The sequence below is a fragment of the Scyliorhinus torazame genome, chromosome 4, assembly GCF_047496885.1.
Source record: "Scyliorhinus torazame isolate Kashiwa2021f chromosome 4, sScyTor2.1, whole genome shotgun sequence".
NCBI lineage: Eukaryota > Metazoa > Chordata > Chondrichthyes > Carcharhiniformes > Scyliorhinidae > Scyliorhinus > Scyliorhinus torazame.
The window spans coordinates 32,063,673-32,091,308 of NC_092710.1; the positions used below are offsets into that span (position 1 = coordinate 32,063,673).

General features: G+C 46.2%; 1 protein-coding gene and 1 non-coding gene across 7 annotated transcripts in view; one reads left to right on the forward strand and one right to left on the reverse strand.

Annotated features, from left to right (window-relative positions):
• LOC140410169 (erythroblast NAD(P)(+)--arginine ADP-ribosyltransferase-like) overlaps positions 1-21,107 on the reverse strand; it is a 49,638-nt gene extending 28,531 nt beyond the window's left edge. For 2 of the 6 annotated variants that reach the window (XM_072498140.1, XM_072498138.1), the window contains exons 1-2: positions 20,940-21,107; positions 2,166-2,297 (exon numbers count right to left, since the gene is read on the reverse strand). The gene's annotated coding sequence lies outside the window, so the exon portion shown is untranslated. Of the gene's footprint in view, positions 1-2,095; positions 2,298-20,939 lie in introns of all 6 variants that reach the window. The other 4 variants (XM_072498137.1, XM_072498135.1, XM_072498141.1 and 1 more) reach the window with 2 other exon arrangements.
• Positions 7,451-7,532, forward strand: trnas-aga (transfer RNA serine (anticodon AGA)). Its single transcript has one exon. It is a non-coding gene; the product is annotated as a tRNA-Ser (tRNA).
• Positions 21,108-27,636: the final 6,529 nt, after the last annotated feature.

Sequence of the window (27,636 nt, forward strand, 5' to 3'; positions counted from 1 at the left end):
TGAGAATGGCTGGGTTTTATCATGCATCTGTGTTGAACTTTAGCAGTGTGAAGCAACCACTCTTGATGAAGAAAAATAACTGGATGGTGGGCTGTCAAACTGAGATCCAACATTTAAAATAAATGGTTCGTTTAACTTTCAAAACTGAGGAATATTGATTCGTCGAGTGTGTGATATTTAGCAAACTAATTGCTTGCAGGCACTGATTGTACATGGACTTTGCGTAGTTTGTCAAACTTTGCAATATCAGGAAAACGATTCTATGTGTATAATTGATATACCAAGCACTGGCAGGTAAAACAAAGGCAAATCAGTTCTCTCAAAAAACACATTGACTAGCGCCCCTGTGCCATGAATTTCTAATGGCATACTTATGCCTCTTCATGCATAGGATATCTGGGCCAATTAATCCATCTTCCCAGATATTGTATGCTGTCTCATTTCAAATAAAGCAGAAATGGAAACCATTCGAAGGAGCTATTAAACACTGACTAAGGTTATGTCGTTATATTCTATGCACACTCTACATAAAGTTTAATTACTATCTACTTTGCAAATGTCGTAATGAGGTATTAAGGCTATCAGCAAATTTACCACAGTATACTTCCTTTAAAAAATAAAGTATCTATTTCCAACTACCAAGAAACACAAAATAAAGCACTCGGAAAAAGGCCTGCAAAAATAATTGATAGATGTCTGATGTAATACTAATTTACAAAGTACTGAGATCAGGGTAAGAGAAAATATTCCCCGATCCGAAATGAATGGGCAAGGAAGGTACAATTAAATATATTTTTAACAGAGCAAAAAGTAATTCGAGTAACAGAATTTATTTTTACTGAGGAGGTTGGACCAACGATTAATTGACAACGTGAGGTACCAGTCAGTTGATGCTGGGAGGCGACATCAGTCGATAACCAACACCCTTGTTGGGCAATCAGAGACTGATCATACAACCTTTGAGCCACAGATTCTCCTCATTAGGCCGACCAGAGTGTAATAACGTCATTCATTACGCTGGTAGTTTGGGCTTGGAAAGAATTAAGAAGCAGCTGCTTTCACTGACCAGGGTGCTCAGAAAGTTTGAAGATCAACCTTGCAAAGTATTAAAGATCACCTGAAAAGGGGTTTGAGAGGAACAGCAGTTTAACGGGGTATCTTCATACTTTGGGTCCATGAAGTCAATACCGCTATTGAGAATTGCGGGGTGAAGTTTCTGGAGCAGGTGGAATATTTCCCAATTGAGAAAACATTTAGGTTTTGGAAACTTCCAGAGCTGTGGAATGTTGTTAGTTGCAGAGCATTGCTTATTATTTTAGGAAAAGAGAAAATGCAAATCTCACCGCCAGCCTAGGGGTCATAAAGAGGTGTGAGAATATGGAGGAATGGTTAACGGGATTAATGAAGGTGAGGTCAAATCAGGAGACATGTGGGTGAGCTCAGGTTTCCAAAGGGTCCAAGGTAATTCCAATAGATCAGAAGATTTATGGACCCGCGGTGTCACCGCAGTAGATAACGGTTTAATCAATACATGAGCACACAATTGAAATAAATGAGACTGAAATTGATAAAATCACGGGCACACGGGACGTAGCAAAGACTGAGGGAAGCATTAGATCCGCTAGGCGTGAACAAGTTCCAGCTGCCGTGAATATTTCCTGGCTTGGTTCAAATTGATTTACTCGGTCCCAAACAAGGGAAGGTCTGATAGAGATCTTCAAAATCCCGAGGACCCTGGTTCGAATAAATAGGGAAAAACGAAGAGGGATTTGCAGAAGCAGCAAAAACACAGCGAATGTTTCGGCTCTGGAACACACTGCCTGGCAGTGTTCTGCAGCAGGTTGAACTGAGGCGTTCAAGAGGACATTCGATGTTTACTTGAATATAAACAAAGTGTAGGGGTGGGGGAAAAGGCGGGGGGTGGGGGGGAATTACACGAAGTCAGTATGCTCGGTTGGAAAGCCGGTGCAGACATGCCTGTCCAAAAGGCCTCATTCTGTGCCGCAACAATTCTGGAATGAATGGCTGGACCTGGACTGAAACAGAGAACCGAGGATAAGGGAGAGGCACAAACACCCTGAAGATATAAACTTACCTCGAGTCACCAGCCTTCTCCTATGTTTCCCTTCAGAACACCTGTGTCGAGCTTAGAGCGCTATGTTTACCTTTGAAGCAGGTCGACGTGTCTGATTTTCTTTCGTCGAGTGACGTCTTGAAAATTTGTTGTGACCTTGAAGCTGTGATATTCAGAGCTCCGACATCCCTGTGCAATCTGGGAGTGCCATTCCTCGTGAAACCTAATCGAACCAGTTTTAAATGTGTTAACAATATTAAAGTAAACAGAAAGAATTATGAGCCTTAACCGTTTCATAGAGGTTCTGTAAATAATTGATTTCATTATATTTGCCCGACCAATCAGATTTTTTTCTTCTTATCCCTTTCGCGAGCTGGGCAAAGGCGAGTGAGGATGTCAACAATTTACAATCCGAGTTAAATTACCCTTTACGTCAACTGGTTATTACTCGGCTGATAAATTCTGACATTCCACAGGAATATTCAACATTGCAAATCGACATCACATACAGATGGAACATTTCTGCATACATGAAGTGGCAAGTTCTGTAGAAGGATCAGTGAGCTCGAAACGTGATCCTTGTTTCTCGGCCATAGATGCTGCCGGAACTGTTCGATTCTCCAGATTTTGATTCATAAACGTCAATCCTGTCCTGGGCTTTGTACTGAGTTTGTATGTTGATGATTTTCAAAATGATTCTCAGGCAATAGTAAAATACTACCAATTGCAGTAATATTTCAGAGACCTTTTTGGCGCTTATGACTCCACTGCTTCTCTGGATTCAGAAGAGGCTGAAGCACCGCCTGAAACATGGGCCACAAGTATCCTCCAAGCATTTGCCTTTAAATTAACTTTTCTATCACAAATTCCATCCAACCGATATTTTACAATCTTCTGAATGTTAAATTCCAACGTCTTCTCAATGTGATTGTTGGCCAGATGTTCTGGTCAATACTTTCAGCAGAGACTGTTTGAAAGTTCGTTCTCAAGGGATGTGTGAAGTTGGTATTATTTGTCACGGAACGTCATATTCAGTGAATTTCACAGCTTCCACGGCAACAAATTTGAAGTAAACATTGCGTATTAACATTCTAAACTTTTAAATCGACTGTAGTGAGTTAGGTCCAATTAACGCAAACCGAGGCGCCGATTGGGAACTCCACCTCTGCGAGTCGAGACCAAATCATTCTACCCCAACAGCTGTCTATATAAAATGCATGCGCAACACATTGCACACTTTCTAATTCAGGTTTGTTCAACCTTTTCGCTTGACGAGCCCACTTGATTCTTTTTCTTACTCGAGGGGTCGTCAAGCAAATGTCAGAGTGATAAGGATTGGCACAAAAAATTGAGGTTTGAAGGAAATAAATATTTGTTGAGCAAAAATACTAATATCTTCGCAATAATTTGTTGAGTTAAATCAAAGCAAGTAATTAAAATGATCAGAGTGTGAAAGGGTCGGTATTGATGTGTGGGTGAGGGTCAGTTGGTTTCTGTGTATATGTGGTGTTTGGATGTTTTTGAGAGTGAGTGAGCAAACTGAGGTTGGGGGTAAGTCAGAGGCACCCACACTCAGTCACGCAGTACCACTCTGCCTTACCACACTCTCGTTCAGTATCTTGCACCTCGCCACAGATATTCTCTTGGAGTCTCTCTCACCCCCATACACTCAGTGAGCTAAACACTCCAGCACACACGAATCCAGTCACCCACATTCACCTGCACACATACTCAGTCTGTATAACTGCGGCCACACACTCTATGCATTGCATTCACCCGCCCCCGTCCTGCGCACAACACTCACTCCGTGTCTCACTACCGTTGCACTGTACACAATGTATCGCACTCACGCCAAACAACCGGTCACTCGTATTCCTCTCGAAAAACAAAGTGTTCCGCCACCCTTTCCTCTCGCACGCACGCGTTCAGAACAGAAGGAATAATGTTTTGCCACACCAGCATGCAGTACCTCCCTCCCACCAGTAGTCAGTTCCTCTTCTCCTAACTACACCAGCAGACAGCTTTTTTTTCTGTTCCCCAAATGCATGCAGTTGTTCTCCCTTCACGCCAACCAGCAGACTGTTCCACTTCGTCACACCAAGAGCAGTATTTTCCTCACCCCCGCCCCCACCAGCAGATAGTTCCTCTCTCCCAAACTTCACAAGCAGCTAGACCCTCTGCCCTAACCCCAACAATAGTTACGGGCGACACGGTAGGGCAGTGTTAGGACACCACTAATCACAGGTTGCCATCTTGAAAAATACCCTTTATCCCTACTCCATCCCTTATGTCAGTCAGAATATCCTCTATCCATGCCAGGATCTCTATCACGACCACCGGTCAATTTCTATCATCTCATAACCACCAATAGACAGTATCCAACGCCCCACACAGCACCCAGTGAATCTCCTCCATTCCCACATGCAACCAGCTCCTTTCGCCATCACAAACCACAGCCATTTCCTATCATTCAACGCCACCAGCATCCAATCCCTATACTCCATCAACGACAGCAGTAAGTTCCAGTCATCCACACCAGCAATCCGTCTCCTCTAAATGCCATCAGTAGCGAGGTGTTATGCCCCCATTGGCACCTGCGGCAAGCCCCTATCACCCCACCACACCATCAGTCAGTCCCAATCCCCCGTCCCCACCTGTAGCGTGTCCCTTCTCCACCCATCACCCTAACGCCTCCAGAGTTCAGGTCCTATCCCCACCTGCAGCCAGTCCCTCTCTCCCATCCCCACCTACAGCCAGTCCCTCTATCCCATCTCCACCAGCAGGCAGTTTCTATCCCCGCCCCAGAAACAGTGTGTTCCTCCCCCTCTACCACCAGATGCAGCCAGTCTCTTACCTGAATACGCAGCAACAGCCAGTTCTTCACCACTAGAAGCTAAGACTCTTGCTCCTCCACCATGAAGAATCCAGTTCCTTGCCCACCCCTCAACAATACCACGTGTCTCTCCTTCCACTCTGCCTGCAACCAGTTCCTCTTCACATCCAGAAAAAAAATAGTAGCCAGTTTTCTCCACGCCCCTCCACACCACTTGTAGCCAATGACTTTTTCTCCACCCACCACCTGTATCCAGTCGATTTCTCCTGCACCACCCAAGTCACTATGCTCTCCCACCCCCAGAAACAGCAATTTTCTCTGGCCCACCACCAGAATTCAAGCCTCGTGTTCCCGCCATACCAGCTGAAGGCAATATCTTCTCCCGCAACCACTATGAAGCCGTCGCTCACTACTCTCCAGCCTCTGCCTTTTCCGCAAAAGCTCACAGTCCCCCTCAGACCAATCAAAACCTAATTCCTCTCAGCTGAGCGGTTTGCTGTTCCTCACACGTCCCCTACCACAAATCAGCTCCTCAACCATGCCCAGAACCAAGCCTCTTATTTCCCCACCGGGACAAGCAGTCGCACGCGGACCCCATCACCTCTCTTCCCAGCAGTAGCTATCTCCCATATCTCCCCCTCCTCACTTATACACACACACTCCCAGTAACATCTAATTCCTCTGCAATCAGTATACCTGCAGCCAGGTACACGTCCCATCCACACCATCGCCCATCTCGTCATTACTTCTATCTCCACATTTAGTCAATCTCCTCTCCTACCGGCACCACTAACAAGTGGTCGCTTCGCTCAAGAACCCAAGCTAGTTCCGCTCGCCAATCACAATTATCAAGGACTTTTTCTTCCCCTAAACTAGCTGAAGACAACGTCTTCTCCTCCAATCATTGACCCCAATTAAACCATTCCTTCCACAAGAAAAGATCTCCCCTTCCTCACCCCAACCCCACCAAAAGGCAGTTCCTCAGCCCGCATTGACCAGCAGCAATTGTCCTCTCCCCCCCCCCCCCCCCCCCCGCCAGCTGCCATTTTCTCTCCATCACCGCCATCACCAGCTAGTGCGTCTCCCCACATCAGCAACCGAGTTTCTTTACCATCTCCAGAAATCAGCCGGACGTTTCCTTGCCCATGAGATTTTCTGAGGTACAGAGTCGATGCTCATAACGCCATGGTAGCTCCCTCCTGACGGTATGCCAGTACAAAGAACAAAGAACAAAGAAACGTACAGCACAGGAACAGACCCTTGGTCCCTCAAAGCCTGTGTCGACCATGCTGCCCGTCTAAACTAAACTCTTCTGCACTTCCGGGGTCCGTATCCCTCTATTCCCATCCTATTCCTGTATTTGTCAAGATGCCGCTTAAACGTCACAGTGCTCTGCCATCGCTGGTCTTAATTATAGATGATGGTTATGGTATCTGGAACTTGGCATGCAATATTCGTTCCGTGAATGTAACTATGTCAGACCCTATTGCTTCACTCCGTCTATGGGATAACTCTCACAATTTTGATGCCAGCCCCCAGATGTTCGGAGGAGTACTTTGGAGGATTGAGAGACCGAGTTTTACTGTTGTTTCGGATGCTGATGATTATGTGAAACGGTCCATATGGTTTCATTCCTTTTGGATTTTCAACGGTCAGCTAGGCCATTCCAGAGAAAACAACGTTGCAGTAGTTTTGGAGTAATATGTAGGTCAGACCAGGTAAATATGGTACATTTCCTTCCCTAAAGGGACACCAGTGAAACAGATGGACATTATTTTAAAAATGGTAATGTTGTCATGTTCATTACTGGGCTGTTATTCCAAAGTTACAATATTTACTTTATTTTCAGGAAACTGCAGTGACAAGAAATACAATCAGAGCATTAACTGAACTGTCTGGATTACTGCCACTGCCGATCCATAGAAATAGAGAAAATAGGAGCAATAGGATGCTATTCGGCCCTTCAAGCCTGCTCCTCCATTCATTATGATCATGGCTGATCGTCCATCTCAGGAGCATAATCCAGAATTCCCCCACATCCTTTCATCCCCTTACGCTAAGTGCCAAATCTAACTGCTTCTTAAAACCATGCAATGTTGTGGCCTCACCTACTTCCTCAGTGACGAATTCCTCAGGCTCACCATCCTTTGAATGAAGGATTGTTTCCTCATCTCTGTCCTAAATTGTCTACACCAAACGATCAGACTTTGACCCCTGCTTCTTGACACACCCACCATCAGGAACAGCCTTCCTGCATCTCGCCTGTATAGTCATGTTGGAATGTGAGAGCTTTCTATGTAATCACCACGTCATCCTTCTGAACGCCAGCGAATACAATCCTAACTGATTCAATCTCTTCGTAGACGTCAGTCTCACCAGGCCAGGACTCTGGTAAACCTTCGGTGCACTCCCTTCCGATCAAGAACAGCCGTCCTCAGATAAGGAGACCAAAGCTTCTCACAATATGCGAGGTGTGGCATCACAAAAGGCCAGATTTTCAAGATGCTGAAATTCTGCTTCCATTTTTTCTATCATGGACAAATGTAGTCGTGGCCGAGTGGTTAAGGCCATGGACTAGAAATCCATTGGGGTCTCCCCGCACAGGTTCGAAACCGGCCGACTATCGATCTCCTTTTGGGCAGCATGGTACCACAGATGGTATCACTGTTGCTTCACAACTCCAGGATCCCAGGTTGGATTCCTTCCTTTGGTCACCGTCTGTGTGCAGTCTGCACATTCTCTCTGTGTCGACGTGGGTTTGCTCCGGGTGCTCCGGTTTCCTCCCACAAGTCCCGAAAGACGTGCTGTTAGGTAATTTGGACATTTTGAATTCTCCCTCTGTGTATCCGAACAGGCGTTGGAATCCCCTCGGCAACTTGAGGATTTTCGCAGTAACTGCATTCCAGTGTTAATGTAAGCCGACTTGTGACAATAAAGATTATTATTATAAAGATTATTATAAGGAACTAGTCTGACGCTAAAAGTTACAGAGCCTTAGAGTCTGCAAATATTTTGGCCTGGAACAAGTTTAACTTCCTCATTTCATCCCGGAAGACCACAGAATACATTTGGATGACTTTGTACACGTCATCTCGCCCACTTTGAGTATGTCCACTCAATTGAAGTTGATGTATTAGACAAGAGCCAGTCAAGCCCCATTAAGCTTGGGCCATGTCCATTTATCAATACAAGTGGGAGCCAGACTGACTCACGCTTTGGAAATGCTGTCTAAAACGAGGGTACATATAACGCGCTACAAATGTGGAGGTCACCAGAATTAGTGAGAACGAAGGAACCGAAGGAAATCAGTATTATTGGGAAATGGTGTTGGGGACATTGGTGGGATTTAAGCCGACATACCCCTTGGGCCTGATAACCTGTGTCGCAGATTACTGAAGAAAGTGGCCCCTGATATAAGGGCATCGGTAGGCATCTTCCAAGAATATTATAAACTCTAGAAGTGTTTCCACGGATTTCTGTGAAGCTAATGTATTTTTAAAAATTTAGGGAGAGGGATCACAGGGAAGTATAGATGAGTCAGTTTGCCGTCAGTTTTGGGTAACATGTTGGATTCCATTATAAGATGTGTAATAGCAGAGCACTTGGAAATCTGTGCCAAGATCGGACAGTGTCATCATAATTTTATGAAATGGAACTCATGTGTAACAAATCAACTGGAAATAAACGATGAGGTAAGAAATAGAGTTGATGCGGGGGAGCCAGTAGATGTGATTTATTTGGGTTTTCTGAAGCTTTAACACATACTCCCACGTAAGAGATTAGCGTGTACAATTTAAGTGCACAGGATTGGGAGCAGTGCACTGACATGGTTAGAAAACTAGTTGGTGGACAGGAAGGACGAAAGAGTAGGAATAAACAGGTCTTTTTCCAAGTGGCAGGCAGTGACGAGTGGGGTAACATGGGGATAGAGGCTCTTTCCATTCGATACAAATGGTTTAGACGAAGGAATTCAATGTATTAGTGAGTATAACGAAGACTTTGCAGACTGAATCCTGGGATAGTGAGACTGAAGTATAGGAGCAGATTGAGTGGATTGGGATTATATTCGCTGAAAATCAGAAGAATAGGGGAGGTCCACATAGAAACATATATGGTTCTAACAGGAATAGGCAGGGTAGATGCAGGAAAAACGTACCCGATGGCAGCGGAGTTCAGAATCAGAGGATCACACTTTAGAATACATTGTAGACCGTTTAGGGTTCGTAGTAGGAGACACTTGTTCAAAGAGTATCCTGTCGCATCCTTTACCAGAGAGATCGGTTGAGGCCAAAACAGTGTATGTTTTCAAGAAGTGAAATATAGCTCTTGAGTAAGTGGATCAAAGGATATTCGAGGGAAAGTGGGAACAAGCTAGCTCAGAATGAATGGCAGAGTAGTATTCAAGTGTCTAATGGCCAAAGTCTTTTCCTGTTTTCTGTGATTTTATGTTACCATGTTTTCGTCACATAACTGATGATAGAGAGCCGATTATAAAATGGTGAATGGCCGGGTTGCATTCGTACAGCGTTTTGTGTACGTAACATAGCTGCACAATTGTGTGCATTGCCGGGTATGTTCTAGTGATGTAGGGGCATGGCAATTTCTGGAGTAGCGCTAATTAGAAATATTGGCAGAATGTTGTCAGGGCACATAAATTGAGCCTTTGCTGTTTACTTACTTTGATCCCATTTATTTCATTATAACTTTATTATTTTTGGTTCATTGTCGACAACTAACATGTACCTTTAAGTCGAGCGGAGGCAATAAAGGATCAACGTCTAAAACAGCTTGTTGAATCGTGTTCTACGATCTCAGGTTTTGTTCTTGGGAAGTGAAAACTCCGACATTTCAATACCCATCAGACTGGAGGGAAGCGATTCAATTGGTTAACTGGCAAACAATGGGTTGGCTAAGGACTATCAGGGGGAAACAGCAGCAGCCAGAGCAGTGGCACCACGGCTGGCTATGATGTTCAGAAGGGAGGGTCAAAGCGCAGAAGGGCAATAGTCATAGGGGACTCTGTAGTCAGGGGCACAGATAGGCGCTTCTGTGGACGTGAAAGAGGCTCCAAAATGGTATGTTGCCTCCCTGGTGCCAGGGTCCAGGATGTCTCCGAACGGGTAATAGCATCCTGAAGTGGGATGGCAAACAGGCAGAGGTCGTTGTAAATATTGGTCTAACGACATAGGCAGGAAGGGGCATGAGGTCCTGCAGCAGGAGTTCAGGGAGCTAGGCATAAAGTTAAAAGACAGGTCCTCTAGGGTTGTAATCTCGGGATTACTCCCGTGCCCCGGGCCAGTGAGGCTAGAAATAGGAAGATAGAACAGCTAAACACGTGGCTAAACAGCTGGTGTAGGAGCGTGGGTTTCAGTTATCTGGACCACTGGGAGCTCTTCCGGGGCAGGTGTGACCTATATAAGAAGGACGGGTTGCATCTGAACTGGAGGCGCATAAATATCCTGGCCGTGAGGTTTGCTAGTGTCACATGGGAGGGTTTAAAGTAGTATGGCGGGGGTGGGGGGGGGGGGGGGGTGAGCACGGGCGCAATAGGTCAGAAGGTGAGAGCATTAAGGGAGAACTAGGGAATAGGAACAGTATGGCTCTGAGGCAGAGCAGACAGGGTGAAGTTGCTGAACACAGCGGGTCTGGTGGCCTGAAGTGTATATGTTTTAATGCAAGAAGTATTACGGGTAAGGCAGATGAACTTAGAGCTTGGATTAGTACTTGGAACTATGATGTTGTTGCCATTACAGAGACCTGGTTGTGGAAAGGGCAGGATTGGCAGCTAAACGTTCCAGGGTTTAGACGTTTCAGGCGGGATAGAATGGGATGTAAAAGTGGTGGCGGAGCTGCGCTCCTGGTTAGGGAGGACACCTCAGAGGGCAGTGAGGCTATATGGGTAGAGATCAGGAATAAGAAGGGTGCAGTCACAATGTTGGGGGTTTACTACAGGCCTCTCAACAGCCAGCGGGAGATAGAGGAGCAGATAGGTAGACAGATTTTGGAAAAGAGTAAAAACAACAGGATTGTGGTGATGGGAGACTTCAATTTCCCCAATATTGAGTGGGACTCACTTAGTGCCAGGGGCTTAGACGGGGCAGAGTTTGAAAGGAGCATCCAGGGCGGCTACTTAAAACAGTATGTAGGCAGTCCAACTAGGGAAGGGGCGGTACTGGACCTGGTATTGGGGAATGAGCCCGGCCAGGTGGTAGAAGTTTCAGTAGAGGAGCATTTCAGGAACAGTGAGCACAATTCAGTACGTTTTAAAGTGCTGGTGGACAAGGATAAGAGTGGTCCTAGGGTGAATATGCTAAATTGGGGGAAGGCTAATTATAACAAAATTAGGCGGGAACTGAAGAACCTAGATTGGGGGCAGATGTTTGAAGGTAAGTCAACATCTGACATGTGGGGGATTTCAAGTGTCAGTTGAAAGGAATTCAGGATCGGCATGTTCCTGTGAGGAAGAAGGATAAATACGGCAATTATCTGAACCTTGGATAACGAGAGATATTGTAGGCCTCGTCAAAAAGAAAAAGGAGGCATTTGTCAGGGCCAAAAGGCTGGGAACAGACGAAGCCTGTGTGGAATATAAGGAAAGGAGGAAGGAACTTAAGCAAGTACTCAGGAGGGCTAGAAGGGGTCACGAAAGGTCACTGGCAAATAGAGTTAAGGAAAATCTCAAGGCTTTTCAAACGTATATAAAAAGCAAGCGGGTAGCCAGGGAAATGGTTGGCCCACTGAAAGATAGGCAAGGGAATCTCTGTGTGGAGCCAGAGGAAATGGGCGAGGTACTAAATGAATACTTTGCATCAGTATTCATCAAATAGAAGGAATTGGTAGATGTTGAGTCTGGAGAAGGGTGTGTAGATAGCCTGGGTCACATTGAGATCCAAAAAGACGAGGTGTTGGGCGTTCTGAAAAATATTAAGGGTGATAAGTCCCCAGGGCCTGATGGGATCTACCCCAGAATACTGAAGGAGGCTAGAGAGGAACTTGCTGAGGCCTTGACAGAAATCTTTCGATCCTCACGGACTTCAGGTGATGTCGCAGAGGACTGGAGAATGGCCAATGTTGTTCCTCTGTTTAAGAAGGGTAGCAAGGATAATCCAGGGAACTACAGGCTGGTGAGCCTTACGTCAGTGGTAGGGAAATTACTGGAGAGAATTCTTCGAGACAGGATCTACTCCCATTTGGAAGCAAATGCACGTATTAGTGAGAGGCAGCATGGTTTTGTGAACGGGAGGTCGTGTCTCACTAACTTGATAGTTTTTCAAGTAGGTCACAAAGATGATTGATGCAGGTAGGGCAGTGCATGTTGCCTACATGGAGTTCAGTAAGGCCTTTGACAAGGTCCCTCATGGTAGACTAGTACAAAAGGTGAAGTCACACGGGATCAGGGGTGAGCTGGCAAGGTGGATACAGAACTGGCTAGGTCATAGAAGTCAGAGGGTAGCAATGGAAGGATGCTTTTCTAATTGGAGGGCTGTGACTAGCGGTGTTCCACAGGGATCAGTGCTGGGACCTTTGATGTTTCTAGTATATATAAATGATTTGGAGGAAAATGTAATTGGTCTGATTAGTAAGTTTGCGGACAACACAAAGGTTGGTGGAATTGCGGATAGCGATGAGGACTGTCAGTGGATACAACAGGATTTAGATTGTTTGCAGAATTCAGCGGAGAGATGGCAGATGGAGTTTATTCCGGACAAATGTGAGGTAATGCATTTTGGAAGGTCCAATGCAGGTAGGGAATAGACAGTGAATGGTAGAACGCTCAAGAGTATTGAAAGTCAGAGAGATCTAGGTGTACAGATTTGTACACAGGATATTGGTGCCCCTCTGGTTCAGATGCAACCCGTCCTGCTTGTACAGGTCCCACCTTCCCCAGAATGCGCTCCAATTATCCAAATACCTGAAGCCCTCACTCCTACTCCATTCCTGCTGCCACGTGTTCAGCTGCACTCTCTCCCTATGCCTAGCCTCTCTATCACGTGGCACCGGCAACAAACCAGAGATGACAACTCTGTCTGTCCTGGCTTTTAACTGCCAGCCTAACTCCCTAAACTCGTTTATTACCTCCACACCTGTTTTCCTACCTACGTCGTTGGTACCAAGATGCACCACGACCTCTGGCTGCTCCCCCTTCCCCTTAAGGATCCTTAAGACACGATCCGAGACTTCCCTGGCCCTGGCACCCGGGAGGAAACATACCTTCCGGGAGTCTCGCCCGCGACCACAGAATCTCCTATCTATTCCCCGAACCATTGAATCTCCTACAGCTATTGCTTTTCTATTCTCCCCCCTTCCCTTCTGAGCCGCAGAGCCAGACTCAGTGCCAGAGACCTGGCCGCTAGGGCCTTCCTCCGGTAGGCCATCCGCCCCCCAACAGCATCCAAACCGGTATACTTGTTTTGAAGGTGAACGGCCACGAGGGATCCCTGCACTGTCTGCCTGTTTCCACCCCCCCCCCCCCGACTGTACCCCAGCTATGCTTGTCCTGTACCTTGGGTGTGGTTACCTCCCTGTAACTCTTCTCTATCACCGCCTCTGCCTCCCGGATTATCCGAAGTTCATCCAGCTTCAGCTCCAGTTCCCTAACACGGTCTTTGAGGAGCTGGATTTGGGTGCACTTCCCGCAGTAATAGTCAGCGGCGACACTGGCGGTATTCCTCACCACTGACATCCTACAGGAGGAGCATGCAACTGGCCTAGCCTCCATCCCCTCTTACCTTACAGAATATAGCTGCCCTGTGGTCCAACTGGATCTCTGCCCTCCGACTCTGCTCCCAGACAGCTGCACTCTCTGTAAACTCCTGGCTCTCTTCTCACTCTTTGCAGAAATGTAGGAAACAAAATGAAAGGAGCACCTTACTCCCTCCTCACCTAACTCCCTCTGTCACCAAACTCTCACTATAGCACTCAAATGCACCAAATTCAGCACTCCCTCAGTCACCAAACTCTCACTATAGCACTCAAATGCACCAAATTCAGCACTCAGTGCAAAAAAAGTCTGCGCTGTAGGGGATCACTTTTATACTGTGACTCTCGCCTCTGAAAACTGGCCTAATCCAATTAACTAATTAACAAGCTCCAGGTGCAAGTGCCTACAAGTAGAAGCTTTGTTTAAAGCTGATTGAAAATTCACCTTCTTCTAAACCAAACGGCAACTTTTAAGTTAATTAACTAAATAAAAGAAAGACAAGACTTCAGATAAAAATGAAGCCTTATACTCCCTCAGTCACCAAACTCTCACTGGCACTCAATTTCACCAAATTCGGCACTCAGTGCAAAAAAACTATTCAGTATTATTATTGCGAAAGCATTGTCGCAGATTTAAATGTAGATGAGTGACAAATATAAGAATTAGAGAATCTTAGGTAATGGGAAATGAAGGACGAAAGGAGAAAGTGTTTTGGTTTGTGTCACGTACGTTGGTTTGAAATGTGCTTGCAATGACGCTTCATCCCTCTAAGGGGGAGGTGTGTTAAAGTCCTTCCTGATCATTTCCTTTGCTCCTATTTATTTTATTTTACCTTTTTTTTTGGTCCATGGATCAGGAATTGAGGTGTAGATTTTAAGTCATGCAGAGGAAGTCGAGAACCCAGCTTTGATTTTTGTGAAAGAAGGATTCATAATTTTCGTCACCCAGCAGGTTGCAGGGAAGTGTTTCAGTTGGTTAACTGACAGGCAATAGCTTGGCCAGGTATTTTATTCTGCCTGACAACGGTCACTGATTTGTTCCTTCCAGGTGTTTTTGTTCGGACAGAACATGCCAGAAGTGTATCGCCCCCTAGGAACAAAATGAGCTGCTCTCACTCTGTCAGCCCCTGATAAAGGTCGTTATCCCTGCATTTTATTGTTTTCCCCATTCATCAATGCTTTTCGTCTGTGCTCTTTAACTGTGCGCAGAGTGGCAGAAGTTAGAAAATGCTGGGGTGGAGGCATGGTGACGCAATGGTTAGCACTGCTATTTAATAGTGCCGAGGCCTGGGTTCAATCCGGCCCCAGGTCACTGTCCGTGTGGAGTTTGCACATTCTCCCCTGTCTTAATGGGTCTCAACCCATAACCTAAAAATGTGCAGGGCAGGTGAATTGGTCACACTAAATTCTATGATTCTATGTATTGCCCCTTAATTGGCAATAAATGAATTGGGCACTTTAAATATATAAAAATAAATAAAGAGAATGGTGCGGGAATCAGATAGTAGTAGTCATTGGTATATTTGTCTTTTTAATTATAATTATTGTTCATAATAATAGGTTACTCGTGGGTACATTTTACAAACCTGGTGACTAAAATGAATTTACCTCAACCAAAGCCGTGGGTATTAATACAAAATCTAGTTTCATCTGTTTTACGACTCCGGGTAATTTGGGGCTAGAATTGAACACGGACTATCCCAAGGTCTGGTGACAGCGTGGACTTAGCAGTTTTTTCCCCCATTTTTATCATGGGTAGTGAGTGAGCCGAATCATGAACTTAGGTTGTAATTGAAGTCACTAGATTACTTCACAATATGCTGTTTGATGAGATTTCTATTACTGTATTTTTGCACTGCGAGCCTTTACCGTACGCATCTGGCCTGCTTAACTATATGCTATTTTTTCCAATCTGTGCTTATATAAAGGACAAACTAAAAATATAATTGCCGGGAAGGTTCACCCTGTTTGAATGAGGTATGGCGTTAAGGAAATTATATATATATATTTTTTTAATGCTGCACAACTAACTTTGTTTTGCTGACTAGGCTTCGGTAAGAGGAACCTCTCTGCTGCGTGTTAATAATACATTTGCCCAAATTTAGGTTTGCTCCACACTTCAAGGTTCTTTTCTTTCCTCCACAGTACAATTGTAACAATATCACCGCAATTTTAATTTTAATGCAGCGCTGATAGTTATGCCGTCCCTAAGCAGCCAATTTATAAAATATGTGGAGTTAATAGCGTTGGGATGGGGTGGTCAGAGTAAAAAGTCTTACAACACCAAGTTAAAGTCCAACAGGTTTAATTGAAATCACTGGATTTTGGGGCATAGCTCCTTCATCAGGTGAGTGAAGAGGTGGGTTCCACAATCACAAATATAGACAAAGTAAATGAAGGAAGACGGTACTTTGAATGCGGGTCTTTGCAGGTAATTAGTCTTTACGGTCCAGACGGTACGGCTGGAGATAAAGATAATCCGATATTAAAGAAGTATGAATTGTCTCAAGGCAGGACAGTTACGTAGAACCATAGATACTTAGACACATAGATACAGAGATACACAGATACATAGATACATAGGTGCATAGAAACATAGAACCAGGATGAGGCCTTTTGGCCCGTCGAGCCTGCACCGACATTTATCACGACCATGGCTGATCATCCAACTCAAAAACTAATCCTGCTTTCTCCACATATCCTTTGATCCCATTCGCACCAAGTGCTATATCTAGCCGCCTCTTGAATATATTTAATGTTTTAGAATCAACTACTTCCTGTGGTAATGAATTCTGCAGGCTCATCACGCTTTGTTTGAAGAAATGTCTCCTCACCTCTGTCCGAACTGGTTTACACTGAAACTTCAGACTGTGCCTCTGATTCTGGACACATCTACCATCCGGAACATGTTCCCTGCATCTACGCCGTCTCTATGAGATCCCCTCTCATTCTTCTGAACTGTAGCGAGAACAATCCTCACCTAGTCACTCTCTCCTCATAGGACAGTACCGCCATCGCAGGAATCAGTCTGGTAAACCTTTGCTGTACTCCCTCGAGAGCAAGAACACCCTTCCACAGAAAATATGACCAAATCTGCGCACAATATTCCAGTTGTGGCCTCACCAAGGCCCTGTATAATTGCAATAACACATTCCTGTTCCTGTACTCGATACCTGTCGCAATGAAGGCCAACATACCATTAGATTTCATAACCGCCTGCTGCACCTGCATGCTGACCTTCACCGACTGATACACAAGGACACCCTGGTCCCGCTGCACACATCCCCATCCCAATTTACAATCTTTCAAATAGTATCTGCCTTCCTGTTTTTGCTTCCAAAGTGAATAACCTCACAATGATCGATATTATACGGCATCTGCCATTGATTTGCCCACTCGTCCAACCTGTCAAGATCATGCTGGAACATCTCTGCATCCTCGTCACAGCTAATATTCCACCCAACTTGATATCATCTGCAAACTTTGAGATGTTACATGTTGTTCCCTCATCCAAACCCTCAATATATATTGTGAATAGCTGGCGTCACAGCACCGATCCCTGTGGCACCCCACGAGTTACTGTCTGCCAATTTGGAAAGGACCCATTAATTCCTACTCGTTGTTTTTTCTCTGCCAACCAGTGTACACTTCCCCCAATCCATTGCCTCAGGCATCCTGCGTCTCCTGGAAGTTTATCAGTACATTGTATTGTTAAGTTTACATTAAACGTGCCAGTCTGGTATTTTATCTTTAATCATAATTTACCCTGCGTGTTCCTGATAGGCTCATAACTGACTCATCGGCAGTGTTCATCATTCACATGCTGTGTAAAGAATTGGTGAACATTAAGATTAAAAATGAATCATGGACATAAAGCAAAAGGGGGACATTAGTAAAGGTGCCTTCTGAAGGGGTTTTGACCACTGAAATAACATACTAGTGACATACTGATGTTTACGTATTGCTACTAGCGGAAAATGATTGGGTAACTTCAAAGTTGAAATATAAGCAAACTGGCACACATACGCAAGATCAGACTCGATGGGTTGGGTGATACTAAAGGAAAATAATGATATCTACACAGCACAATAACTGCATAAAGTGGCAATGTAGCAGCAGCTATCATCACTGCCACATCGAGCTGTGCAAACACAATCCTGAAAAAAGCTATTGCTGTATAGGCAACGAAAATCCATAAGTTCGAACCAAGAAGATGCCGCATTTTCTGACACTATAAAAGGTTTTCCCAGATGAGGAGAAATAAACTGCCCGTGGTAATTAACTCCTGGATTTATCTCATAGATTTATATAATATTGGATGTTGTTTAGGAACAGCGGTCGTCTCAGGGACCAGGGGCGACATTCTCCGACCCCCCGCCGGGTCGGAGAATCTCCGGGGGCTGGCGTGAATCCCGCCCCCGCCCGGGTGGACCGAAGTCCCGCCGATAGATTGCCTGTCCCGCCGGCGTAAATTAAATCACCTACCTTACCGCGGGCTCCGGGGTCCTGGGGGGGGGGGGGGCTTGGGGCGATCTGACCCCGGCGGGGTGCCCCCACGATGGCCTGGCCCGCGATCGGGGCCCACCGATCTGCGGGCGGGACTGTGCCATGGGGGCACTCTTTCCCTTCCGCCTCCGCCACGGTCTCCACCATAGCGGAGGTCGAAGAGACTCCCTCCTCTGCGCATGCGTGGGAAACTGTCAGCGGCCGCTGATGCTCCCACGCATGCGCCGCCCGGAGATGTCATTTCCGCGCCAGCTGGCGGGGAAACAAAGGCCGTTTCCGCCAGCTGGGGGGCGGAAATTCCTCCGGCGTTGGCCTAACCCCTCAATGTTGGGGCTCGGCCCCCAAAGATGCGGAGCATTCCGCACCTTTGGGGCAGCGCGATGCCCGTCTGATTGGCGCCATTTTGGCCGCCAGTCGACGGACTTCGCGCCACAGAATTTTGCCCCTGGAAACCAAGGTAGTCGGGAACAAAGAGATGAATCATGTAAGACTGTGTAGCCAGCAATGGTGTCATGGGCACTGTTGTAGTTCATAGAATCTATGTTTGTGTTTTTCTTTTCAGTTAATAGATATTCTTTATCAATTGATCAAAAAAATGACTGGGCGATTCTTTCCTAGTTTTCATTTCCTTCCTCAGAATATACCAAACTGAAAATGTACCTACGTTCCAAACACCCTTTTGAGTATTGGGACACCCTTACATTAAGCATCAGCGGGGTTCTTAACAGCTGCCAGATGATTCCGGGGGTGGGATTCTCCACTCCCACGCCGAAGTGGCCGCGCCGTCGAGGTTAATGACGGCGTGGAACGGCCCCGGTCCCGACCGATTCAGGCCCTGACAATGGGCCAGGATCGGGGCCACGGCATCTACACGCACCAGGCCTTGTCACCCGCATAAAAGCGGCGCCGCAGAGATGACGCGGCCGGCGCCGCATAACAGGCATCATCCGCACATGCGTGTTTGCCGTCCTCTCTAAGTCCGCCCGGCAAGAAGATGGGGGACGGATCTTGTGGGGCCGCGGAAGGAAGGAGGTCCTCCTTCAGAGAGGACAGCCCGACGGTCGGTGGGCACCGATCGCGGGCCACCCCACATTCCAGGTGAAGCCCGGTGCAGGATCCCCCCCTCGTCCCCCCCCCCCCCCCCCCCCACAAGCCGCCCCCCCCACCCCAGCGTTCACGCACCGTTCACGACGGCAGCGTCCATGTGTGGACGGCGCCGGGGGGAACCCGCCGTTTTGGCCTGGCCGCTCGGCCCATGCGGGCCTCAGAATAGCGGGGGTGCCGGAAGTTCGCCATTTTGGGAGTCTCCGGCGATTCTCCGGCCTGCGGCCCGCGAAACTCGACTGGGCCGTTCCCGCCGCTTGGGAGAATCGCGGGAGGACGTCGGACCGGCGTCCCCAGAAATTTTGGCGGCCCAGGCGATTCTCCCAACCGGCGTGGGAGTGGAGAATCACGCCCCGGATTCCTCCCTATGTTAGCTGCAATTCTCCTTCCATGCTCACCATCTGCCAGGTTTATTTTCCTGTTCGCTTATCCACCAAAACCTGTTTTATTTGGCCTAGTTCTCGCTTGAAGAGACACACTCTTATGAATTGTTTGGTCATATTTTCTTTCTGGCTGTTCTGTATGAATGTAAGAGCAAAGAGCAGGAGTAGAGCATTCGATCTTGCGGCATTCTCGTGATTTTACAAGTTCATGGCTGGGGGCGGAATTCGCCGGCGTGCTCGGCGCTGCGCCGGTCGTGGTATGGGCCGGCGCGTGGTAATCTCCGAGCTGGATAGGCCGAGCAGCCGTCGACAAAAAGCCGAGTCCCACTGCGCCGTTCTAACATCCTCTGTGCCGACAGGACCTCGGCGTTGAAGGGTTGGCCTGTGGGGGTAGGGGTGGGGCGGGGGTCCAACGGGGGAGGGGGGGTCCAACCCCCAGGGGGGGCCTCCGTAGTGGCCTGAACCACGTTCGGGGCCCACCGATCGGCGGGCTGGCCTCTCTGCCCCCCCCCCCTCCTTTCCACGGTGCCGGCTCATGTAGCCCTGTGCCATTTGGCATTGCGGCCACCGCAGGGAAGAAGGCCACTATGCATGCGCTCGTTGGCTCCGGTCCAACTGCGCATGAGTGGACATCACGGCGCTGGGTTCAGGCTGTATCGTTTTTGTCACAAACTTGTCAAGTAACTACCCAATCTGCATATTTTCGAATGACATATGAAACAATGCATTCTCTTTCCCGACAACTGAAAAAAATATGTTTCGCCATATAACTTGCTCTCGATGCGCATTATTCATTTAGCTTGCCACGTTCTTTGATACTCTAAAGGAACACAGTTAGATTATTTTTATAATTAAAACTTGAGCTTTTTCATTGGTTATTTCTCTTGCCAATACAGAACTTTGCAGCTTTGTGTTCAATATTCCACAATTACTTTGCAAAAGTGCTGTTGTATTGAACGCTGATTTGTATTTATAATCGCCATACAATAAATTCCACGTTAAAGACTAACTAGGGTTATGCTGTTTGTAGCCATGGCTATCAGACTCTGGGGTTCAATGCTGCAAACCCACCCCTCTAAATAAAACTACAGAATATATGTACACATCTTCCTGAAATGATCAATCGTTACTCTGATGCACGTACATTTGGATTATTGATTTTAGCTGTTCACTGCATCTGCTGAAATGAATTAGCGTTTTAAATACGTAATCTATGTCCTTCTACGTGATTTTTACCCAACCTTGTCGATGCAAATCAATACTTACACCGATGCTCGGCGATTATCATACTCTAGTGCATTAGCGCACAGTAATTGTACTCCTTAAATCCCTTTCTTACCTTGTGCTAAAGCGTTCAATGCAGGTTCAAGATATTCTGTGTAAATTAGTGTTGTGAATTGTTTCTAAACGAACACGTACTAACTAAAGGTCAGTCACAGCACTGAGCCATAAAGATGACCTTCAATCTGCTCTGAAAAACCACTCCTTGTACACAGGCAACTGCTATTGATATCGACCTGAGTGACTCTTCCAACTAAACGTTTCTGATTTTTTTTCATCATTGCAAAAGTATTATATCATTCGGATGAAATATGCAATGTTGACATACTCACTTTAATCTCCAATTCAATCGATTTATTAACCAGCCCGTGGAGTTGGAACCGATTCCGAACTTCACAGATACTGCATTAGACATCGTAAAAGTTGTTTATTAACTTCACATTATAAGATGCTGATAGCAAGGGACAAAGGTTGCTCTTGGTGGATTTTAGAGAATAAAACGTCCACGATTAAGTTGACAGTGAACTATTCAATTGACATGTTACATGAGTTTATTTGATGTATTTACATTTCTCCTTCTATTTTAATCAGGTGGTTTCAAACGTTGAAAAATTGACACACTTTGGCGATGGACGAAATGTGCAGAAGTTCAGTTCGCCTATTCAATCCAGTGTTCGATTCAATATTGTCAGGACCAATATGTAGCTTCACTTTGCTTATCACTAGATTTCTTTCCATGGGAATCCTTACCTATGTTTCTGAGCTTCCAATATCGTTGTTATGACCATGACAAAAACAAACATTTTTGGAAGAAGGAGTCCAGCGTTCCGAGTTATCTCGGTACGCTGGGCAGCACGGTAGCATTGTGGATAGCACAATTGCTTCACAGTGCCAGGGTCCCAGGTTCGATTCCAGCTTGGGCCACTGTCTGTGCGGAGTCTGCACATCCTCCCCGTGTGTGCGTGGGTTTCCTCCAGCTGCTCCGGTTTCCTCCCACAGTCCAAAGATATACAGGTTACGTGGATTGGCCATGATAAATTGCCCTTAGTATCTAAAATTGCCCTTAGTGTCGGGTGGGGTTATTGGGATAGGGTGGAGGTGTTGATCTTGGGTAGGGTACTCTTTCCAAGAGCCGGTGCAGGCTCGATGGGCCGAATGGCCTCCTTCTGCACTGTAAATTCTACGATAATCTTTCCGGGATGTTGCTGCTTTTTACACACTGTGTAAGATATAGATCTACTCTTAATGACCTGCTCCATTATTCTGAATGGCCCTGATGAAAAGGTAGATCAACTGGGTTAGATCAATAGCACTGCGTGGACCATCCAATGACCCCGATATGTCGCTTCAATGTTGAAGAGGCTGCTACCTCTTATGGAGACCACCTCATTTACTTCAAATGCGCTTGCGGTGGTCGACTAGTCATAGTTCCATTGTGGTCATCTTGCCTGGACTCAACGCTCCCTGCAAAATTAAAGAAAATTTGGCTCAGTCTTTTCCTCAAACAATGGGCCATGATTAGCTCCAGTGGGGCAACTCTTGCCGTGGAATGCGGGGCACCCCTATGTCACAACATACACCATGACATTTCGATATCCAAGGAGGACGACGACACTTTTCTTACTCTGACTTTGAAGGTCTGCACAGTGCACTTCATTAAGCGGTTCGACGATGGCTGGTAAGGTGCCCATTTCAACTGTCTGATCCCGATGGAAGGCATAACTTGCTGGAATTCCGCACTGGTAAAAAAGGTACCATTGCCCGAAAACGGGTCCTTGGTTACACATTAAACACAAACACACTGGCATAACAGTTAGATTGTCGCAAAGGATTTAGATGTCTTCATTCGCTATACATCCATCTACTTAGATTCTCCCTCCACCTACAAAAGTAATCTGATCCCCAGGATAGGCCCAGGAAAGTCGACATATACCATCACCAAGGCCTACCGGGACATTCCCAGGGTTGCAGAGGGAAGGCAGTGAGCATCCTCCGCTGCTATTGACACTGGTAGAAATATTCGACCATGCTGCCAATGTCGGCATCGGCGGCGCACCACCATGCAAAGATCAATGTCGGCATCGATGGCGCACCACCATGGAAAGATCAATGCCAAAATCCTCGTTCTAGTTATGCCCAGGTGAGCAATATGGAATTCGTCCAATAGCAACCGTCTACTGGGGCCTGGAGTAATGACACGTGAACAGCACAGGAACAGACCTCGTCGCAGTTCAACTGATGTCTCCTGGTCAAACAAGGTTTCAATATTTCTGAAACAGGACTAGCGAAAACAGCGTTCAAAACCATATGCTTGATTTTGACATGATACGGCCATTGTGCGTTCTAGGCCTGATTTGCCTTATCAACACGGACAGCACGTCCAAGAAGTTTAAATTTATCACGACTTCTTCGGGCACTAGTGTGCACGTGGACGTTACGGAAATGAGAGGTGCATCAACGCATGAGTGCCTCATATCTGGGTCCAAGGCCAATGCTCCACGGTGCATTCATATGCTGAAAGTAGCAACTCACTGTGTTGTATTTAGGCAGAGGCAATAGTTAAAATGGTCTTTTCTTCATTCAATAATCCGAACGAGTCCTTCTGATCCAACACCAAATTAAAATGCCATTCATATTGGTAAAATCTAGGAAGTTTGAACATGACCGGTAGCCGCTCTTTTTCAACTTGAGAGTATGCGTTCTATGTCTCGGAGAGGGTCGGGTATACATAAATGATGCGCCTGTCTCTCCATCAGTCAATTGATGAGAACGAACATCTCAAATCCACATGAAGATATATCTCAGATAAAGACAAGTTATATTTGAGGGTCAAAATGGACCAGTAAACTAGCGGACTGAAGATGCTTTTATCTTCACTGAAGCTCTTGAAGAGCCTTTTGAAAGCCATTTCTGGTGTTTTGTCAAGAAAGCATCGAACGGTGCAAACAAGATGCCCAGATTCGGTAGTAATCAAACATAATGGCTAATCATCCAAAGAAGGACATCAATGCCATCGTGTTTTTGAGGGGCACACTTCTTTAATGTTTTTATCTTCTCATCAAATGGGTGCAACCCGTTTTTGTAGACCCTGCAGCCCAAAGAGGTCATCTCGTTGGGCTGGAATCGTCACGTCTACCGTTTGCAGCGCACGCCACTGTTCATGAATATTCTTAGCACCTCTTCCAAGTTTACTAAGTTTTCCTCTCCAGAGGATCCATTATCAGGCCATCATCTAAATAACCTGCAACTTTCGGCTGCCCCTGCAACAAATTTTCCATGGCAAATTGCAAAATTGCGCACGCCCATGATACCCCGAAAGATAAACACTTATATTCATACAAACCTTTTCACGTATCAAACAAAGAACAAAGAACAAAGAAATGTAGAGCACAGGAACAGGCCCTTCGGCCCTCCAAGCCCGTGCCGACCATGCTGCCCGACTAAACTACAATCTTCTACACTTCCTGGGTCCGTATCCCTCGATTCCCATCCTATTCATGTATTTGTCAAGATGCCCCTTAAATGTCACTATCGTTCCTGCTTCCACCACCTCTTCCGGTAGCGAGTTCCAGGCACCCACTACCCTCTGTGTAAAAAAACTTGCCTCGTACATCTACTCTAAACCTTGCCCCTCTCACCTTAAACCTATGCTTCCCTAGAAATTGACCCCTCTACCCTGGGGAAAAGCCTCTGACTATCCACTCTGTCTATGCCCCTCATAATTTTGTAGACCTCTATCAGGTCGCCCCTCAACCTCCGTCGTTCCAGTGAGAACAAACCGAGTTAATTCAACCGCTCCTCATAGCTACTGCCCTCCATACCGGGCAACATTCTGGTAAATCTCTTCTGCACCCTCTCTAAAGCCTCCACATCCTGCTGGTAGTGTGGTGACCAGAATTGAACACTATACTCCATGTGTGGCCTAACTAAGGTTCTATACAGCTGCAACATGACTTGCCAATTCTTATACTCAACGCCCCGGCCAATGAAGGCAAGCATGCCGTATGCCTTCTTGACTACCTTGTCCACCTGTGTTGCCCTTTCAGTGACCTGTGGACCTGTACACCTAAGTCTCTCTGACTTTCAATACTCTTGAGGGTTCTACCATTCACTGTATATTCCCTACCTGCATTAGACCTTCCAAAATGCATTACCTCACATTTGTCCGGATTAAACTCCATCTGCCATCTCTCCGCCCAAGTCTCCAAACAATCTAAATCCTGCTGTATCCTCTGACAGTCCTCATCGCTATCGGCAGTTCCACTAACCTTCGTGTCATCTGCAAATTTACTAATCAGACCAGTTACATTTTACTCCAAATCATTTATATATACTGCAAACAGCAAAGGTCCCATCACTGATCCCTGCGGAACACCACTGGTCACAGCACTCCAATTAGAAAAGCATCCTTCCATTGCTACTCTCTGCCTTCTATGACCTAGCCAGTTATGTATCCACCTTGCCAGCTCACCCCTGATCCCGTGTGACTTCACCTTTTGTACTAGTCTACCATGAGGGACCTTGTCAAAGGCTTTACTGAAGTCCATATAGACAACATCCACTGCCCTACCTGCATCAATCATCTTTGTGACCTCCTCGAAAAACTATATCAAGTTAGTAAGACACGACCTCCCCTTCACAAAACCATGCTGCTTCTCACTAATACGCCCATTTGCTTCCAAATGGGAGTAGATCCTGTCTCGAAGAATTATCTCCAGTAATTTCCCTACCACTGAAGTAAGGCTGACCGGCCTGTAGTTTTCTGGATTATCCTTGCTACCCTTCTTAAACAGAGGAACAACATTGGCTATTCTCCAGTCCTCCGGGACATCACCTGAAGACAGTGAGGATCTAAAGAGCTCTGTCAAGTCCTGAGCAATTCCTCTCCAGCCTTCTTCAGTATTCTGGGGTAGATCCCAAATGGCCCTGGGGACTTATCTAACTTTATATTTTTTAAGACGCCCAACACCTCGTCTTTTTGGACCTCAATGTGACCCTGGCTATCTACACACCCTTCTCCAGACTCAACATCTACCAATTCCTTCTCTTTGGTGAACACTGATGCAAAGTATTCATTTAGTACCTCGACCATTTCCTCTGGCTCCACACATAGATTCCCTTGTCTATCTTTCAGTGGGCCAACCCTTTCTCTGGCTACCCTCTTGTTTTTTATATACGTGTAAAAAGCCTTGGGATTTTCCTTAACCCTATTTGCGAATTACTTTTCGTGACCCTTTCTAGCCCTCCTGACTCCTTGCTTAAGTTCCTTCCTACTTTCCTTATATTCCAAACAGGCTTTGTCTGTTCCCAGCCTTTTAACCCTGACAAATGCCTCCTTTTTCTTTTTGGCGAGGCCTACAATATCTCTCATTATCCAAGGTTCACGAAAATTGCCGTATTTATCCGTCTTCCTCACAGGAACATGGCGGTCCTGAATTCCTTTCAACTGACACTTGAAAGCCTCCCACATGTCAGATGTTCATTTGCCCTCAAACATCCGTCCCCAATCTAGGTTCTTCAGTTCCCGCCTAATACTGTTATAATTAGCCTTCCCCCAATTTAGCACATTCACCCTAGGACCACTCTTATCCTTGTCAACCAGCACTTTAAAACTTACTGAATTGTGGTCACTGTTCCCGAAATTCTCCCCTCCTGAAACTTCTACCCACTGGCCGGACTCATTCCCCAATACCAGGTCCAGTACCGCCCCTTCCCTAGCTGGACTGTCTACATATTGTTTTAAGAAGCCCTCCTGGATGCTCCTTACAAACTCCGCCCCGTCTAAGTCCCTGGCACTAAGTGAGTCCCAGTCAATATTGGGGAAATTGAAGTCTCCCATCACCACAATCCTGTTGTTTTTACTTTTTTCCAAAATCTGTCTACCTATCTGCTCCTCTATCTCCCGCTGGCTGTTGGGAGGCCTGTAGTAAACCCCCAACATTGTGACTGGACCCTTTTTATTCCTGATCTCTACCCATATAGCCTCACTGCCCTCTGAGGTGTCCTCCCGTAGTACAGCTGTGATATCCTCCCTAACCAGTAGCGCAACTCCGCCACCCCTTTTACATCCCCCTCTATCCCGCCTGAAACATCTAAATCATGGAACGTTTAGCTGCCAATCCTGCCCTTCCCTCAACCAGGTCTCTGTAATGGCAACAACATCATGGTTCCAAGTACTAATCCAAGCTCTAAGTTCATCTGCCTTACCCTTAATACTTCTTGCATTAAAACATATGCACTTCAGGCCACCAGACCCGTGTGTTCAGCAACTTCTCCCTGTCTGCTCTGCCTCAGAGCCACATTGTCCCTATTCCCTAGTTCTTCCTCAATGCTCTCACCTTCTGACCTATTGCTCCCGTGCCCACCCCCCTGCCATACTAGTTTAAACCCTCCTGTGTGACACTAGCAAACCTCGCGGTGAGGATATTAATGCCTCTCCAGTATCGTTGAACACATAATCGCGGGATGCTTCGTCCATGTCCAGTTGCACGTAAATATGGCTGATGCCCAGATTATTGAACGTAAAAAAAACCCACAAGTGTTGCATTCATGTCTTTAGTGGTAAGTATGTGTTACCAATCGACTTTTCATGCTTGATTGACAGTTAGTTTATATCCCCGCAAATTTGGACAATCTTATCTGGCTTGAGGACGTGTAAAATGCTTGAGTTCCACTGTACTAACTGTCCCGGTCTAATATGGCCAGATTTTCAAGATGCTGAAATTCTGCTTCCATTTTTTCTATCATGGACAAAT